Genomic DNA, 16,856 nt, shown 5'->3' on the forward strand with positions numbered 1-16,856 from the left:
TCTGACAAAATTACTGAAACTGATGATCACCTAACAATACATTTAGTTCGCTACAATCAATATTGCTCCTAAGAAAACTAACCAATTTAAACTAATTAAACCCCCATATACTTAATACAATTTCTAATTATCAATAATTATTACCTACATCACTATTTTGTAAAATCTAGATAATCGAAACTACCATACTATAAATACAACTATGCATCTGATAGATATCCTACCATGTTGAAATAGATCTTTATAATATACTAAAAAACAGGAAATCCTCATTTTCTGATTACCTTCTAAACTCTAGGTCTCATATAATGTAACTACTATTATGTCACTAAACCCTGGATTAGTGGTATTTTAATTACTAATAAAAAATCTAGAAAAATTACCGAAAACCAATATCCTAAATCCACATATAAAAATAATAGAGCTTTGCCATGCTGCCTCCCTCTCCTCTCGTCCCCCTCTCTTTCTTTTTTCTGGGTTTAAATGCCTATTTTAGCTGATTTTCATCATATTTATAGTGTGTTGGGTGGGAGAAAGACGCGCGGTGGGGGGCTAACCGTCTTCTGAGAGGGCGTCAAGGGTCCTAACTGACATCTCAGAGAGCGGTAAGAGGGCGTTGGAGGCTATTCGCTCTCTGAGTGGGCGGGTAGGTGCGGTATGGGCTTTACACTCAGGGTGGAGCCTAACCGCCCTGTGAGAGGACGGTAAGAGATACGCATGCCACCGCAGCATGATAACCGCCTTATGAAAGGTTTGCAACTTTTTAAGGGTGGTAGACGTCTATTTATGTAAATTTTTTCATCAGAGACTTATTTATTTTAATATTAATATTAGAAAATGTAAAAAACTATATTTAGATTCAGTAATTTGGGCCTACTCTTTCATCCGATCCATTACCCTTTTTTTGATTAAAATAGAGCCTGAATTGTTGTTAGGATTATGTTGGGAAAAAGTGATATTTAAAACTGGACAAGATGAACCAAAATCCAGATTTTTTTTTCTTTTGAAGAAACACATGCCCGGTTGGTAACTTGATATCTGGAAGAACTGGCTGGTGCCGAATTTTGGGTACGAGCATAAGAACCAAGAAATTCATATATACACGCCTGTTTGACAGACATACCACTCTAAAATTTTTAGACCGGAGTATTTCTAGCTTTGAAATTTGTAAGTTAAAGTTGAGGATATATAAAAATTGTTTGGGTGGGTTATATTATTCCTATTTTAAATGAAAAATAAACGTGGAACTATAAGTTGATGCTACTGTTTCCTTTAGTCGTTTAGTCCCAGCTGTATCTTGGCCGGGCCCGTCAAAGCAGGTAGAAGCTTGTGCGAGGCCTGGACGTCCTTCACGTCGACGTTGCCTGCTTGCAGATCGATTCTCCGGTGAAATTAGAGAACAAGGAGCCATCGAGTTCCCATTTACCTTCTCCAAACTCCAACCCGTCAAATGGTTCTATGTCTATCCATATCAGTTCAGCCCAGGTCGGTCGACGATGCCATGCGTGTGGCCGCCCACGCTTGACGGACCCGCGGGTTTCAGTCCAGTTGCTTTCGCCCGGAGCCAGTAAGAAGAGATGATAATCATCATTAGTAATAGGTATCATACCTATTAGTCTAAAAATGTCACTGATGATGACATATTAACGATGGATCTAATCTATCACTAATGATAGTCATCCGTGACGGATTACGACTGAGACTCGTTACTAACATATGTTATTAGTGATGGGTCGAGATACGACTCATCACATATGTACAATCACTAGTGACGAATTAGATTTAAACCCATCATTGATTTGTGTTTAAAAAACAAAAAGAGAGTTTTTCGTATGGGTCAAACGAACCTCTGCGACCTCCCGTCGCTTTTTTGACCTGTGACGACCTCGGCGACTCATGTGGTCGCTCTCACTCGAACTGTGCAAATTACGTGCCCGTGTATTTTCAGGGATTCGAACCATAGACCTTCTCTCGCACGAAACTTCCTTATCATCTCACCTCATAGTCTTACCTGATGAATATATCGAAATTTGTTATTTTGACCTTTCCTACTCAAATGTTTAGATGATTATTTGAGCATCTATGTAACTTTAAATAAAAAATTTATCAACTACAAAGTTGTAAATCACATCAAGTTCTATAATATTCATATAAAGTTTGCCTCCATCCGACTCTGTATTAAAAAGTTTATATCAAATCCATACAATGTTCAATAAAACAAACATAATTTTTTATACGGTGTCTGATTTTGACGTTCGACCTTTACTTTCGAAGCTAATGAGGAGTCGCATCCCAAAAAACACTACTTTTCTTGACCTCAAAAAAGACTCGAAAGACTCTCGACACGATCTCTAAAGTTTTTGGTTGAAAATTAACTTTCTCCAATTTATCTAAAAAATTTTGGAAACATAATGCTACATCTGAAAGTTAGTGCTGTGCAAACGTTTCATCAATCCGAGTTATCAAACTCACGATGAAAATATTTGAATTTACAGTTTTCAAGTTTGTGGCCATGTACGCGGTTTTTTCAATTATTCCTACTAGTTTTACACTAGATCTAGCAATGTAGTTTGGGTTTCCATCGATAGTCTTTATATATTTATTTGTGCATCTATATGGCTTGAAATAAAAAAATGATCAACTAAAAAGTTATAGATCTTGTCAAGAGATATAATATTCCTATAAAGTTCTTCTTCATCCGGTCCTGTATGTAAAGTAATGAATTTCCAAAATGAGTTGTATTTAATCGTCAATGATGGATTATAGCTATTATCCATCAAAATCATCAGTGATGGGTGATAGCTGCATCTATCACTAACGACTCTATTCAGATTTTTAGGTAGTTTTCTGATACTGGTCGGAAGGAAAGGGGATGGGCAGAAGATGCCCACTGATCGTAATTTTGATTCGACCAGTTGAGACTCAGACTGATAACTTGGATTCTCGATCACAATTTATGCTACTCTCATCAGTGATGGGTTATAATCATCACCCATAATTAATAACTCACTCATCAGTGATGGGTGTAGTTACCACCCATCACTGATGAGTTTGTGATGTGTGACGTGTGACTATGTCATTAGGAGCTTTCATATAAGCTGTTACTGTAGCCTTTGGCGATGGATGATTTCCTCTCCTGTCATTAATGACATATCATTAGTGACTGGTCTTGGTCCGGTCCTAGCCCAGAGTCATATTAATAATGGGTCCATGTTATTAGTGATGGGTTTTGATCGAGTCCCAGCTCAGGGTCACATTAGTGATGGATTGTTATTGAATCCGTCACTGATCTCTAACAATATAAATGTCGTTGCGTTTTGGAGCAGGAAGCTAGGCCATGTCAATTTTTTACAGCTATAGTCCGATAGTAAACCAACGATTAGGATTTGCGCAATCGCTCGTCATTGCCACCCTCCTCAAACCCTCTCGATCACGTGGAGCAGTCTCCCGTGGCCTCCTCGTCCCCTCAGCGCTGCTTTGCCCCTGACCGTCTCCCCTGTCAGTGTCGCCGCCTCTCCTCTCCAACCTCCTATAAGCCCAAGGCGAAGCCCAGGGCTAGGGCCAAGGCTGTTGTGTGCTCGTCGCTTATTGTCACCTCCTCTACCCTCTCCCTCGGTGGCGGTTGAGCTCACTGTGGCCTCCTCCCGCAGATCTAGATGATGACGGCACGAGGGAGCTACAGCTGCTCACTGCAATGCTCTCGGATGGGGAGAGAAATGAGCTGCTGCTGCTCGCTGCTGTGTTTTCAGCTGGGCAGAGAAATGAGAGAGACAGAGAGAAAGAGCAGAGAGCAAGCAAGCGAGAGGATAAGTGAGAAATGAGAGAGAGGGGCTGGCCGTAGGGTCCGGTGTTTGTCGGTGCTGTCCAGCAACTTGCATTTTGTTTCAAAATTGCATTCGTTCTCCCCTCTTTCATAAATTCAAAAGGTTACTTTATAGAGCTCATAAAATCACACCTATTATGTGCTAATAGAATAAATAACAAAGAATCCATTTTAACTGCATTCAACTCAAAATCTCGTACGGATTTTTAATGAAAATTCCCCAAAATTGATTATTTTTGTAACTTATTTGAATTTTCAGGCATCAATTTAATTATCAAAAATCAGGGAAAAGCATATCAATTAATGTTAATTGATGCACTAATTTATAAAATTAATTTCCATGCTAAGCTATATAAGGAAATTGAAAGTTCCTTAAGAATGCACCATCTTAACTTATTTAAACAATTCAAATTTCAATTCAATTTCCTTTAGCATGCGCGCAACAGAGTGGGATATAGCAACCAAGAAGTACTAATACTAAAGACACCTCCTTGTATCTATACTAAATGTACCTGTTTTCAGATTAAGCATGAGAGATAGGATATGCCGATTGAGGGATCGGTTCACTTCCTGGAGAGTTTTTCTGCGTTATTGTTTGTATCGTCTGTACTCTAGATAAATGGTAAGTGTTTCGATAATTAATGATAATTATATCATTGTATCTAATACGTATGTTTTGAAGGAATTCTAATTCTTTAATTCACAATGATTGAATGGTTTTCTTAGTCTCTTATGGAATTCTATTGATCGATCAAAACACTTTTAGTGAAGATTAAGGACCTTCTAGTTCTAAATGTCATAAGATGATGAATGACACTTGGAGTAGTTATATGTTATTTCTTTTGTCTTTTTACCGTATTATAAAAGGGGCTAAGTGTTGTAACTTGATATAGTTGAGAAAGAAATAGTTTGATGCACACTTGCGAAAATCTAGCACTCGTTAGCTCAAATAAATCCATGGGTGAGAAGTCGAGAAGTTAGAACTCAAAATCGATTGAATTAGACGAGTTCCAGGAAGATTGCTCTCACCGGATTGTCCGGTGTCAGAAGGATTTTTACTCACGGACTATCTATTGTTTCTGAGAAAACATCAAATTGAACTCACCAGATTGTCCGGTGATGGAAGGAACTACACCAGAGTATTTAATAGAAGAATCAGTTTTTCAGAGAAAAGTGAAATTATATGCGCCAGATTGTCCGGTGATCTGAAGGGTTCAAACATCAGACTATTTAACAGAAGCTCGGTACTTTTGAAGAAAATCAGAGTTGAACTGACCGGATTATTCGGTGACTTAAAGGAGTCATCACCGGACTATTTAACAGAAACTTCGTGTTTTCGAGGAAATAGAGTATAACTCACCGGACTATCCGGTGATGCTATATGGAAGAACACCGGAGCATTTTGCAACGACTACTGACAACTGTCAAATTAGCAGACTAAAAAAGTTAACTCACCGGATTATCCGGTGTTAACAGAGACGTGTGCACTGGACCATCCGGTGTTCACAGAAAAAGTGAGTGGTTGGGCAACGGCTAGATTTGGACCTCTAGCCTATATATACCTCCTCACTTGATTTCATTTATCTCTCTTGCAACTCAGAAGCATTCATACACATTGTGTGTCATCTAGAGGCAAGGGAGAGCATTTGAAGTGATTTGCAAGTTCTTAATTGAAGATTAAGGACTCTATTAGTGCTCCAAGAGAAGTGAGTGTGCATCTAGCTGATGTTTTACGCTTGATTGAGATCAAGTGAACCAATTATCTTATTACTCTTGATGGTTGGTAACACCTAGCCGGTCGTGGAGATTTGAGGTGTTCTCGGTGAGCTCTTGGAGGTCTTGCGGGAGCCCCGAGAAGCTCGTGTACTTGGTTTGATGCCCGCCAATCCGGAGATAGAGAAGTGACAATTACCAGTGAGCACTTGAGTTTCGGTGACTCAAGGGGGAGCGACATCCTTGTGTGGATGCTCCAACGAGAATTAGTGGAGAGTGCTAACTCTTCGATATCTCGGGAAAAATTCGGTGTCCTCTTTCCCTACTCTTATACATTCTGCATTTAGCTTCTAGGATTTCTCTCATGCAAGTTTTAATTCCGCACTTTACTTATGTTTTATATGCTTGCATGTGTGTTCTTCTAGCTTGCTATATCGTCTAGTTATTTTCTAGGTTAAAGTTGCTTATTGTTCTAGAAATCGGTAGTTGATTTAGTTTTAAATTAGTGCCCTATTCACTTCCTCTAGGGCCATTAGATTCTTTCATTGTTTCAAATCCGACAACAGTTGGAGGTACAAGACCATAAAGGGAAGGCAATTGTTCTCATACTTCAGTATTTCATGAACATTTAAGGCTACATTAATTTGAGAGGATCTTCTACCTCTCCCAGGTTACTAATCTTAAATTATATATTGTGGTATCAAACCACTTTTCATTCGTTTTTGGATAACTGTCATCAGCTACGATGCATTCATGCTTCAGTCTTTCATTAAGTTACATCACTGATTAAACATATGTGCTCTATAGAGATCGTCAAAGTAGCTGGTGCACTGCTCTCTTAGGATTTGTCTACATTCAAATGTTGAGTATTGAAGGCCCAAAATGCCAAGTATTGTCAAGGTCACCAACGTTGTGCTTAAGTTCTTAACATGCAATTATTTAGTCTAGACAATACACACCATTTCTTTCCTAACAAGGGAAAATACATATTATTTTGTTTAGAAAAGACTTCATTTCAAGAAAATTTGTAAAGACCACATTTTATATTCTACAGTTAGCATTTGAAGTTTTTTACCAGGAAACTGTATCAACGTTGTACAATAATGTGTACTTTTTATGTCAGTTTCAACGTACAATATGCTGTAACTAAATAACTATGGTAGGTTTGTACTGAATATGAAAAGAAATTACGTTCTGCACACTATGGTGATAATCCAAATGTTGTTGTTCATGATCTAATGAGCAAGTGCAAATTCACTTCAAAGTTGTTGCTGGGATTTCTAAACCATCCAAGTTCCTTTTATTTTGTTGATGATTTATTGCCCTTTTCCACTTCTTGATGCCACCTAACATTTACGATGCATGTGATTCAGATGAATACCACATCATGAAGAGAACGTGGTACTGTATTGGAGGCCAAGTGAAGATATGCTGTTCTCAAGTGGCGCAAGATGTTAAACAATTTATTTCACAGAGGTTTGCTATCTGTTGACGGGTCATATGGTGTGCTAACGGTGTACTATTTTTCTAGTATAACATTAGTGATAGTTTCTAAAAGACCGTAAATGTTAGGTGCCTGTGTTCAGTATCAGTCCACAGAGGTTCGGGCACTGATTTCTTACGCAGCGTGTTCTTCTGTTTCAGTCCAGTCGCTTTCCTTCAGTCCAGTTCAAGCCGTGTGATCGACTCCTGTCTGCAACAGTCGTCGCGGTCAAAGTCTTCTCGAGTCTTAACAGGTGTGTTTGGCTTTCTCCTCTTGTAACGTGTTGCTAACTTATGATTCCAAATTCTGTGTTCAGATTTACAGTGCCCTTACTTTCTCTGGTAAGATCAAATCTTAGTGCTCTACAACCAACGTAACTACAGTATCAGAGTCATCAGCCGAGTCTCCAAAACTCGGTCCTCCCACGCTATTCTTCGACTCCACTAGCGGCCACTAGTTCAAGTACGAGGTTATAGTGCATGCCACGCACGCCACGCCAATGCCAACACCATTAACTAGCTGACAGCTGTCCCATCCAGTCCTGAGCTCTCTGCCGTGGCACTCCTCCACCTAGCCTCGCAAATGGCCACACTACTCCTTGCACCTGCACCCGCACCCGCACCCACCTAGCTCGGTATTACGATATTAAGTAAAATTGCTACAAAATGTAATATGTTGCAATATTTAAGGTTATTGCAACGGATATATTTCATGGTAGTAGGTCCATCATATTATAACAAAATGAAGTCAGTCGAAATACTGTTGTTGGTACCACACTTTTATCTCAAGGTAATGTCTTATATGTTTGTGGCGAAACATTACCCGTTGAGACCATCATATATCCTTATTTTATACAATTATTCAAATAATCATCTTTACCGATCGTCGTCGATAGTGGAGTTATCTTGCTCCTATTTTAAATAAAATAGAGACTTAAATCACTTTATTTTTTGATAAAAGGTGTTCTATTTTATTAAAATAATAAAAATATTTTAGCCTCTACATCCATTAATGTATGTAGCTGATACTTATTATAAGCCTTAAAGCAAATATTCTGCCATAAAGATCTAACAATTAACCCAAAAATGTCAGAATATAAATTGCAAAATAACATTAGAAACATATCATATTGCTAAAGTTCAATCTATTTCCCATGAATATCTCCATTGTTATAATCTCCAACTTGTGGCATGCAACTTTCATAGTGTCCCATGTCCCCGTCTTTTGAAACATAGCCTATAGACGGCACCAATATGTCTTTTGACCTACAAACTTCAGATGACCTATTAGTGCCAAGATCCGAGAGAAAACCGGTCAGTAGAAGTCCTCTTGATCGCCTTCCTCCCCTGCCAATTCGCCAACTGTAGAGGATGAGGGCCTCTAAGCTTCCAGAGAGACGGTGCGAGAGTTAGCCGCCGATGCGCTCTCAACATCTCATCTCATCATGGTGTAACGTCTTGTTGTGGCATTCTTCTTCTTTCTCCACTGCTATGCCTCCCTTTGCACGCCTATTGGTGTCGTCTATGGGCTATGTTTCAAAAGACAAGGACAAGGGACACTATGAAAGCTGACCTCGATCTCGTGTCCTCTTGTACCTCCTATATTAGTCCTTGGATCAAGTAGCTGATACATATAGAATTTAACAATGATATTAAATATATATTTCAAATAAAATAATTACCTAAAAAGAGTAAACGATGATCTCATGGACTAGGATACACGACAAACTAGCCAAGTAGAAGAGCCTACAGCGAAACAAAGTGGAACAAAGCAGAACAACCTAATGCCACATGCAACTTGGGTGCAGACACGACCTTAGACTTCTTCTCTTTAACTTCATCTGGATCAAGATTGATCTCCAACTCAACAATATGAAAGCAGCAAGACTAAGTACGGAAGATACTTAACAAGTCCTAACAATCTTCAAGAGGTTGAGTAGATGCATAAGGGAGGTAACTAAGGATAAATTCATAGGGCTATAGTTTGGGCGCAAAGACAGTTTTACATGCAATGTGAATTCATGTGTAACACTTTGGTTTAAACCAGTTTAAATAAACGACATGTTTGATTGATAAGAGTTGATGACCCTGGGGGAAAGTTACATGTTCCCCTGTAGTTCCCATCTTTTAGTTGGTTGAATCCTAGTCCAACCAGTTTCAACAGCATACAACCGGCTTTCTCCAAAATACGAGCACACTGCCCACTCTCACATCAAGGGGTACGCACTCCATAAAACTAACTATTGTGAATCTATAACTTTGCATATCTATGACCGTGGATGTGGCTATTCGAATAGGTTTACACTCTGTAGAGATTATACATTGTACCCATACGGTATACTTAGTCTCCAACTATTGCAAGCGTAGGAGCGAATCGTATCAAGATCATGTACCCATCCAGAATGTGCTACACAATCCACCCACCGGGAAAACAGGGGTCTGGAGCATTAGATTAATCACGGCTCGAGTCCAGCCATTGCAATGTCACGAGCCAACTCTTGTACTGCGCACACTAACGAGTCTTTTCCTAAGTTCCCATGGCACCCCTGCCTCCAGGGTGGTTACTGAGCTTAGTAAATGGGGTGTCAGATCAAGTCCTACTCATAACAGGACACATGGTTGCACAGAGTGGCTTAGTATATCAACTCAACGATTCGGTCCTTACATGACCATGGCAAGCATCTTCATATCAGCAATCCTCCCATGAGGGCTTGCTTACCAGGAGGCATCCTTCCCCCAGAAATACCTGCATGAAATAGCCTCCAACTTTTAGAGGACTACCCTGTTCACCCCCGTCAAAGCGGTTGTCAAGGTTTTCTTAATACCGCACCATTTTCCACTACACACACCATCAATCACCTTAACACATTTTACTCCTTTGCAATGCAAGTGATCATAATAATAAGAAGTGATTAAGTACTCTCTGAGGAGAGATCAACGTCTCCGAAGAGAGCAGAGTAACCAGCGACAAGGGTTCATCTAATATCATTATATCAGGTATTGGGAGAATTCTCGGGTTACTATTTGAATATTGCGAGTAGTGATTGCAATATGGCTTAGTAAATGGGTTATAACTAACATCAGCATTTAAAGAGAAACTGTTATATAGCGTGCATGTATGACTATCAGGTTTTAGTTCATCATTTTATTATATTGTAAACATGAGATCCATATGATCAAGGAGTTATGACTTTCCTTAACAAGGGTTAAATCTTGCTTGGTCTTGTCACTCGAGTCTTTCGTGTTCGTCATTATCAAGCCTTGCCTTTAGTTCCTTTATTGCGTCCTTGCTTACATTCTTGACTCTGAGCCTATGCAGATTAACAATGAAAAACGCATAACGATTAAGCAAAAGAATACCAGAACAAAACCAATGGAAACACCAAAGCGAAAGAAGTACGACTGGGAAAACGATGAAAGCTAACCTAGCGAGAAGATGATTGGCAACTCTTAGCTATGCACAACTGACATACAGAGTCTAGCGGGGTCATCTAGTGAAGCTAGATCAAGTTGTTAATCTAGTTGTTTTATTAACTTAAGAGAAAGCCTAATCAAGCCTTTATCAGCTAGATGAGTTTCTAATAGCGTAACTACTGGAAAACGACAATTAGGGCTTCTACGTGTAGGTGAGTGCACATGTACTGGTGTATATGTACGTGTGATACTTACGTCAATATGTATGTGAGCACGTATACATATATACGAAAGTATACCTATATGCGACTATATGTGCTTAAGTGTCATGATTAATTATTCTAATCTATAGCACTAATCTATGATTATCTAGTATTTATTCATAATTACCTAGTGTTACATAATTGCCACTCCAATGAAGCTATATTTTATTGCTATCATAAAAGCATACATGCAATTAATTAACTAGGTTAAACTACTACATTAATCTAATTAATTAGTTATCAATGTTAATTATTCTATTATATTCTAAAGACTGATATTTATTTATCTAGCAACTACATTGGTTAATTTATTACATTAATTATACTAAGATTAATCTATAGCCTATAGCACGAAATAACAATCTATTCTAAACATTATTTAAAAGCACACCTTTAGTTTATTCTAAAAACTATTCTAATTAGCAAAAGGATTAATCTATACTTAAGCTATGTTAACATATGCGACTAAACTATGATTATAACCTAAACATAATTATTTAGCTAAACTCAACTTTATTTACTAAAAGATAAAATCTATTTTTAGGTTAAATATTGCAACACAAAATAAATACTGAATGTGAAAAAAGGAGCTCCAAAAAATTACAAGACTTGACACGGATGTACATTATGATATTATAGGAATATCGACGAAAAAATCACCGGAATCAGAGTTAAAACTGAGGAGTTATGACTCTCAAAATATTTTCTAAAAAGGATAATCCTAGAGAAAAGGGACACTATTTTGTGGACTCAGTCCACAGAGTTGGTGGGCCAGTGGGGCTTGTGAGGGGAGTCCATCGTGGACTGAGGGCCATGGACTAAAGAGTACTGTACGGTGAACTTGGTGAAAGGGATCGTTGACGTCTTAAGAGGGGGTGAATTAGGATACCTAAAGCTGATCAACTCCAAAAACTTCAGATAAATCTATATCAATTTCTATCTTAAAAAGCTCTAGGTTTATATAATATGGCTACTCTACCGCTCAAAAGGGTTTACAACAGATAGTCAATAATAGCAAACTACTCTAGTAAGGTAAACACACAAAGATAACTTGTAAGTATGTAAATGCGAAAATGTAAAGAAGGTAGAGAGAACAAACTCAGCATAAAAGATTTTGGTCCTGTGGTACTAATGGTATAAATGCCACCTCTAGTCCACGTTGGAGCAGCCACCTAGGCTATTGCTCCTGATCGATACTTGGTCACGACCCTTGAGCCACCTAGATCTCAAGTAGGTTGAGCCACTCTCACCACAAGCCTATTTTTGTCACTTGCCTCTATCTTCACTTCGGAGCTAGAGCCACTAAGGCAATGGTTTTCACGTTCCTATACAAGCTTCTTGCCGCCGCTACACATGAACCCGAAGGGTTGACAAACTTGAGCCACCAAGGCTCATGGTGCCGATGAGTCATCGAGACTCCAAGATACAGACGTACCACTTGGTACGAGATACGATCACTCCTTGATCTTCTCTCTAGGCAAAAATACCTAGCAACAACTATTTTTAGACCTAATAGCACTAATCACCTCCTAATCTTATGCTAATTTTCTTGAATGATCACTTTTAGTACTTTGGTGGCTTGGATGTCTCCTCAAGTGTATGCGAGCTTCTATCGACTCCAACACATTCAAATGACCGAGTGGAGGTATATATATAGCCTCAACCCCACTGTAGTGAAAACGGTCTTATTAGGTTATGATTGTGATTTTGGTGATTAATGACAACATAGTCAATGAAACTAACATGTTTGTCAAGAATATATGTTAGTAGGTCTCATGGATGCAATACATGAAGAAGCCACCGCAGCTGGGACAAAGTTTGGTTGAATTGGAGAAGTTCTAGGAGATTTGTTCTCACCGGATGGTCCGGTGTTAAGGAAATTGTACTCAGCAGAGCATTATGTCCAGAGGCAGGTAGCCTCACTAGATGATCCAGTGATAAGGAATATACACGCGGAGCAATTCTGTCAGAAGGGGTCAGAGTGGATTGCACTCACCGGAAGGTTCGGCGATCAGAAGAGGATGTACACCGGACTATTTCTTGCAGAGAAGAATCCAAGCATAGAAGATCGAAGATCAACTCACCGGATAGTCCGGTGATGAAGTGATGCACACCGGAGGCTTCCCCGAAGCATTTAACAGAGTGTGTGGAAAACCCAGAAAAGAAGAAGTTCTACACACCGGAAGGTCCGGTGATGAAGACAGTGCACACCGAAGGCTTCACCGAAGCATTTAACAGAAGGTGTGGAAAATCCAAAAAAGGAGAAGTTTAACACACCAGAAGGTCCGGCGATGAAGACAATGAACGCCGGAGTAATTTACATAGAGAGACTGTCGAAGATGAGAAGGCTCAAGTGTACTCATCGGATAGTCCGGTGATGGATTGAAGATTACACCGGATAATCGGTATTTAGAAGAACTCTGAGTGGAGTTCCAACAGCTAGTTTCTGAGAATGTACACACCAGATGGTCCGGTGCTTGTACCTCTGTTAGCGCCAGATCATCCGATGTTCACAGAATATGTGAGCCGTTGGGATAACGGCTAGTCCGTGGGGTTGAGGCTATAAATACCCCTCCACTCATTCATTTGAAGGGGTTGGAGTCCAGAGAAACCCTTGTACACCTAAGAAGATATCCAAGCCATACAAGAGCATAAAGTGTTCATCCAAGGCTATTAAGCACACCATTAGTGAGTGATTAGTACATATAAACCTAGAGAGAAGAGTTGCTAGGTGCTGCAACCTAGATGCGGATCAAGGAGTGATCCAAACGTGTACCAAGAGGTACGCCGGCACCTTGGAGTCTTGGTGACTCACCGGTAACTTGTTAACCGTCCGACTTGATGTTGAGCGGTGGCAAGAGGATTGTGCAGGGACGCGGAGGCCCTTGTCTTTGTGACTAAAGCTCTGAAGTGAAGACGGCGTATAAATGATCGGAAGAGAGGTTAGTGGTAAGACCTCGCCTTGGTGGTTTGGTGGCTCATCGTGCTTGAGGCCTTGTCTTAGTGACTTGGTATCTCAAGAGCCGTGACCGGAAGAGACTTGGCGATTGGAAGCATATTTTTTGTGGAGCTCCAACGTGGACTAGGGGTGGCTTGTGTGCCACCGATACCACGGGATAAAAATTTCTCGTGCCGAGTTTGTATCTCTACCTCATTTACGTTTCCGCATTTACTTACTTGCAATTTACCTTATAATTCTCTTAAGTAGTAGAGTAGACACACTAAATAAGCATATAACACATTTAGATAGAAATTGATATAGGCTTATCTTGTGAAAGTTTTGGAGCCAATAGTTTTTAAGTGTCCTAATTCACCCTCACTCTTAGTACGTGCTCGATTCACTTCAATTGGTATCAGAGCCTCGTGCTCTTCAATTAGGCTTAACCGCTTAGAGTTGTGACGTTCGAGGTATGGGATAGATATTGGTAGTGCTCCACACTTTGACGTGCACCTGATCTAAGCACCGAACCAGCAGATCGATCACAAAAACTAGCCATCAGAACCACTTATTCTCCGACGAATCCTCTTTTCTATGCGTTAGACCATCCGACATGTACATGTCCATTTTCCACTCAATAGGAACATCCTGTACTTTACTCTAGCGATGCTTCCAATATATACGTCGGACCATTCGTCATGTATAAATCCTTTTTCCATTGAACACAAATAATTCTCTTTGGACTTTGCTCCGGCTATGTCTCCGTTGTGTACACCGGACCACCCGACGTCTACAACTTGAACCTGAAACACTTTGGCATGTTCAATTGCTTTATCACCAGACCATTCGATGTGTACACGCATTAAAACTTGCTTTTAAACAAATCCTCTGGCGTGTACAAGTTCTTTGGCGCTGGATCATCCGATGTATAAAGTATTTCCAGAACTCGTCCAATTCAAACTTCTTTGAGTTCCACCTTCTCATCCAATTTCTCAAGTGTGCACCTATAAAACCTACTAAAACATATACTTGACAAACATGTTAATCTTTTAACTATGTTATCATTAATCATCAAAATAACATACATCCCTAAAAGGTCCATGTTCGCTACACTTAGCTCATGGGTCGGTGGACTAGGGGCAGCTCGATGGGGTCCACTGTGGACTTATGGCCATGGACCAGAGGTCGGTTAGGCCAGGCCATTAGGCCCACCTGTCAGTGTGGACTAGAGGATAAGGCCGGCCTGCTTGGGGTGTTTTACAGAGAGAACGAGAGAGAGAGAGAGAGAGAGAGAGAGAGAGAGAGAGAGAGAGAGACCGGAGATGAAGAAGTTGGCCGGGAGAGAGGGGTGGTTGGAGGGGGTGATTGACGGTGCGAGAGGGAGAGAGGGCGCGGGGAAGGGAGATGGCCTGGGGGAGGAAACACGCAGAGAGAGGGTGGCAGAGCTAGAGAGTATGGAGGCCGGCTAGGAGAGAAAGCTCACCGGTGGAGTGTCAGCACGTTGATGGGGAGAGGCCGGGATGGCACGCGCGGCTGCATGCGGGTGGCGAATGGTGCACAACGGCAGCTCGACACGGTGCACTCGGTGGCAGCGCGCATGACGAGGAGGCCAGGACAGCCGTGTGGGCAGCTGGGCAGGCTGTTGTTCGAGATGGCATGTGCGAGCAGTGGCATGGCATTCGCGGCTGTGAGCGGATGGTGAAGGGTGCACGACGGTGGCTCAGTGGCAACACGCACATCAGTGCACTTGGCAGCAGCGCGCATGGTGGAGAGTGCAGCTCAACGGTAGCGCACATGATGAAACACGCTGGTGGTGCAGAGGGAGGGGCCTTGGCGGCAACACACACGGTGACGGAGTGAGTTGGGCCACCGACCGAGCCAACCAAGCAGCGTGATGAGGCAAGGCACGATTGGCAGCAGGAGTACGTGCGGCGCAAGGGGAGCAACAAGCCAGTTGTGCCGGAGCTTGGTCGTGGCAGAGGAAGGGAGACAGAGGGTGAGAGGTAGATGAGCTCACCGTGGTGACGAGAGGAGAGGTGGCACACTGCTGCACTGCACGATAGTAGATTCGTGCACAGCAGGGCGATGGCCGCACATGGCGGCACACACCGGTGTGATTGCACCGAGCGCATGCAGGCTTGGGCACGGTGAACGGCCCTTGAGCGTGTGATGACGAGCTACTGTTGCACTGCTGAGTGTTGTGGATGCTTGTGTGTGTGTGTGCAGGTGAAGGGAGAGGAGAGAGGAGCAGAGGAGTTAGGGAGGGCTATTGCTCTTTTTTGGGGAAGAAAAAGAAGGCAAGTTTGCTTTTGCTACTCCAGTGAAAAGATCAAAGGGAGGGGTGATGTGAATGCTGCCGGCGACGGTGACTTTTGTTCAGTGAACAGTGGTAAGTGGCAGGAGGTGGTCGGTTGCTTCTTTTTTGGTTAGAGAGAGAGAGAGAGCTCAGTGAGAGATTGAGAAGGCAGGTGGCCTATATGTGTGTGAGAGAGAAAGATCTGAGAGCGAGAGAGAGAGAGAGAGAGAGAGGAATTTTGGATGTTAAATTCAATTGATGTATTTGAATTTGTAACTAGATGTATGATGACTCAAATTAAATAACTTGAATTTGAATTGTGTTGTGGTAATTCAAATTGAATTCAAATTAGAATTGGCATGACTTTGGAATGAGGATTTGAAATATAATATTTGAACTTGAAAAAAGATTTGAAATGAACTAAATTGAATTTATGAATTTATTATACTAGATTAATTGGATAAAAACTCGAACTATTCGAGTTTGCATTCGGATACAAACTAGATGAGAATTTGAATGAGTCTGAGGTAGGTTGAATTGGGATTAGAACCAAGATTGAGATTCAAATTTAAGAGACATTCTGTAGGACCGGGATTGATGACTAGAAGAGAGTGAATAGGCACCTAAACAAATTTCTTACGAAATTGATGGCATTCTCCTATTCTTGAACCCAACACCTCAAAATCACATGCGGAAGTAAGAGAAACAAGAACAGATTGTAAGACTTCCAAAACCAACTCCTCTTCGGTGGGTGAGAACTCTAGGTTTTATTTTAGGCCATATCAAGAGTTATAGTGCAAGAAAACAATCAATTTGAAGGAAAACTCATTGACACAAGAGAACTAGCCACCGAAAAAGGAGATTCTTTAAGTTCATGGATCCAAAGGGTTGGGATAGTTCAAGACCAACTCATATGAGAAGATTGAC

This window comes from Phragmites australis, chromosome 1 (genome assembly GCF_958298935.1).
Source record: "Phragmites australis chromosome 1, lpPhrAust1.1, whole genome shotgun sequence".
NCBI classification, from domain to species: domain Eukaryota; kingdom Viridiplantae; phylum Streptophyta; class Magnoliopsida; order Poales; family Poaceae; genus Phragmites; species Phragmites australis.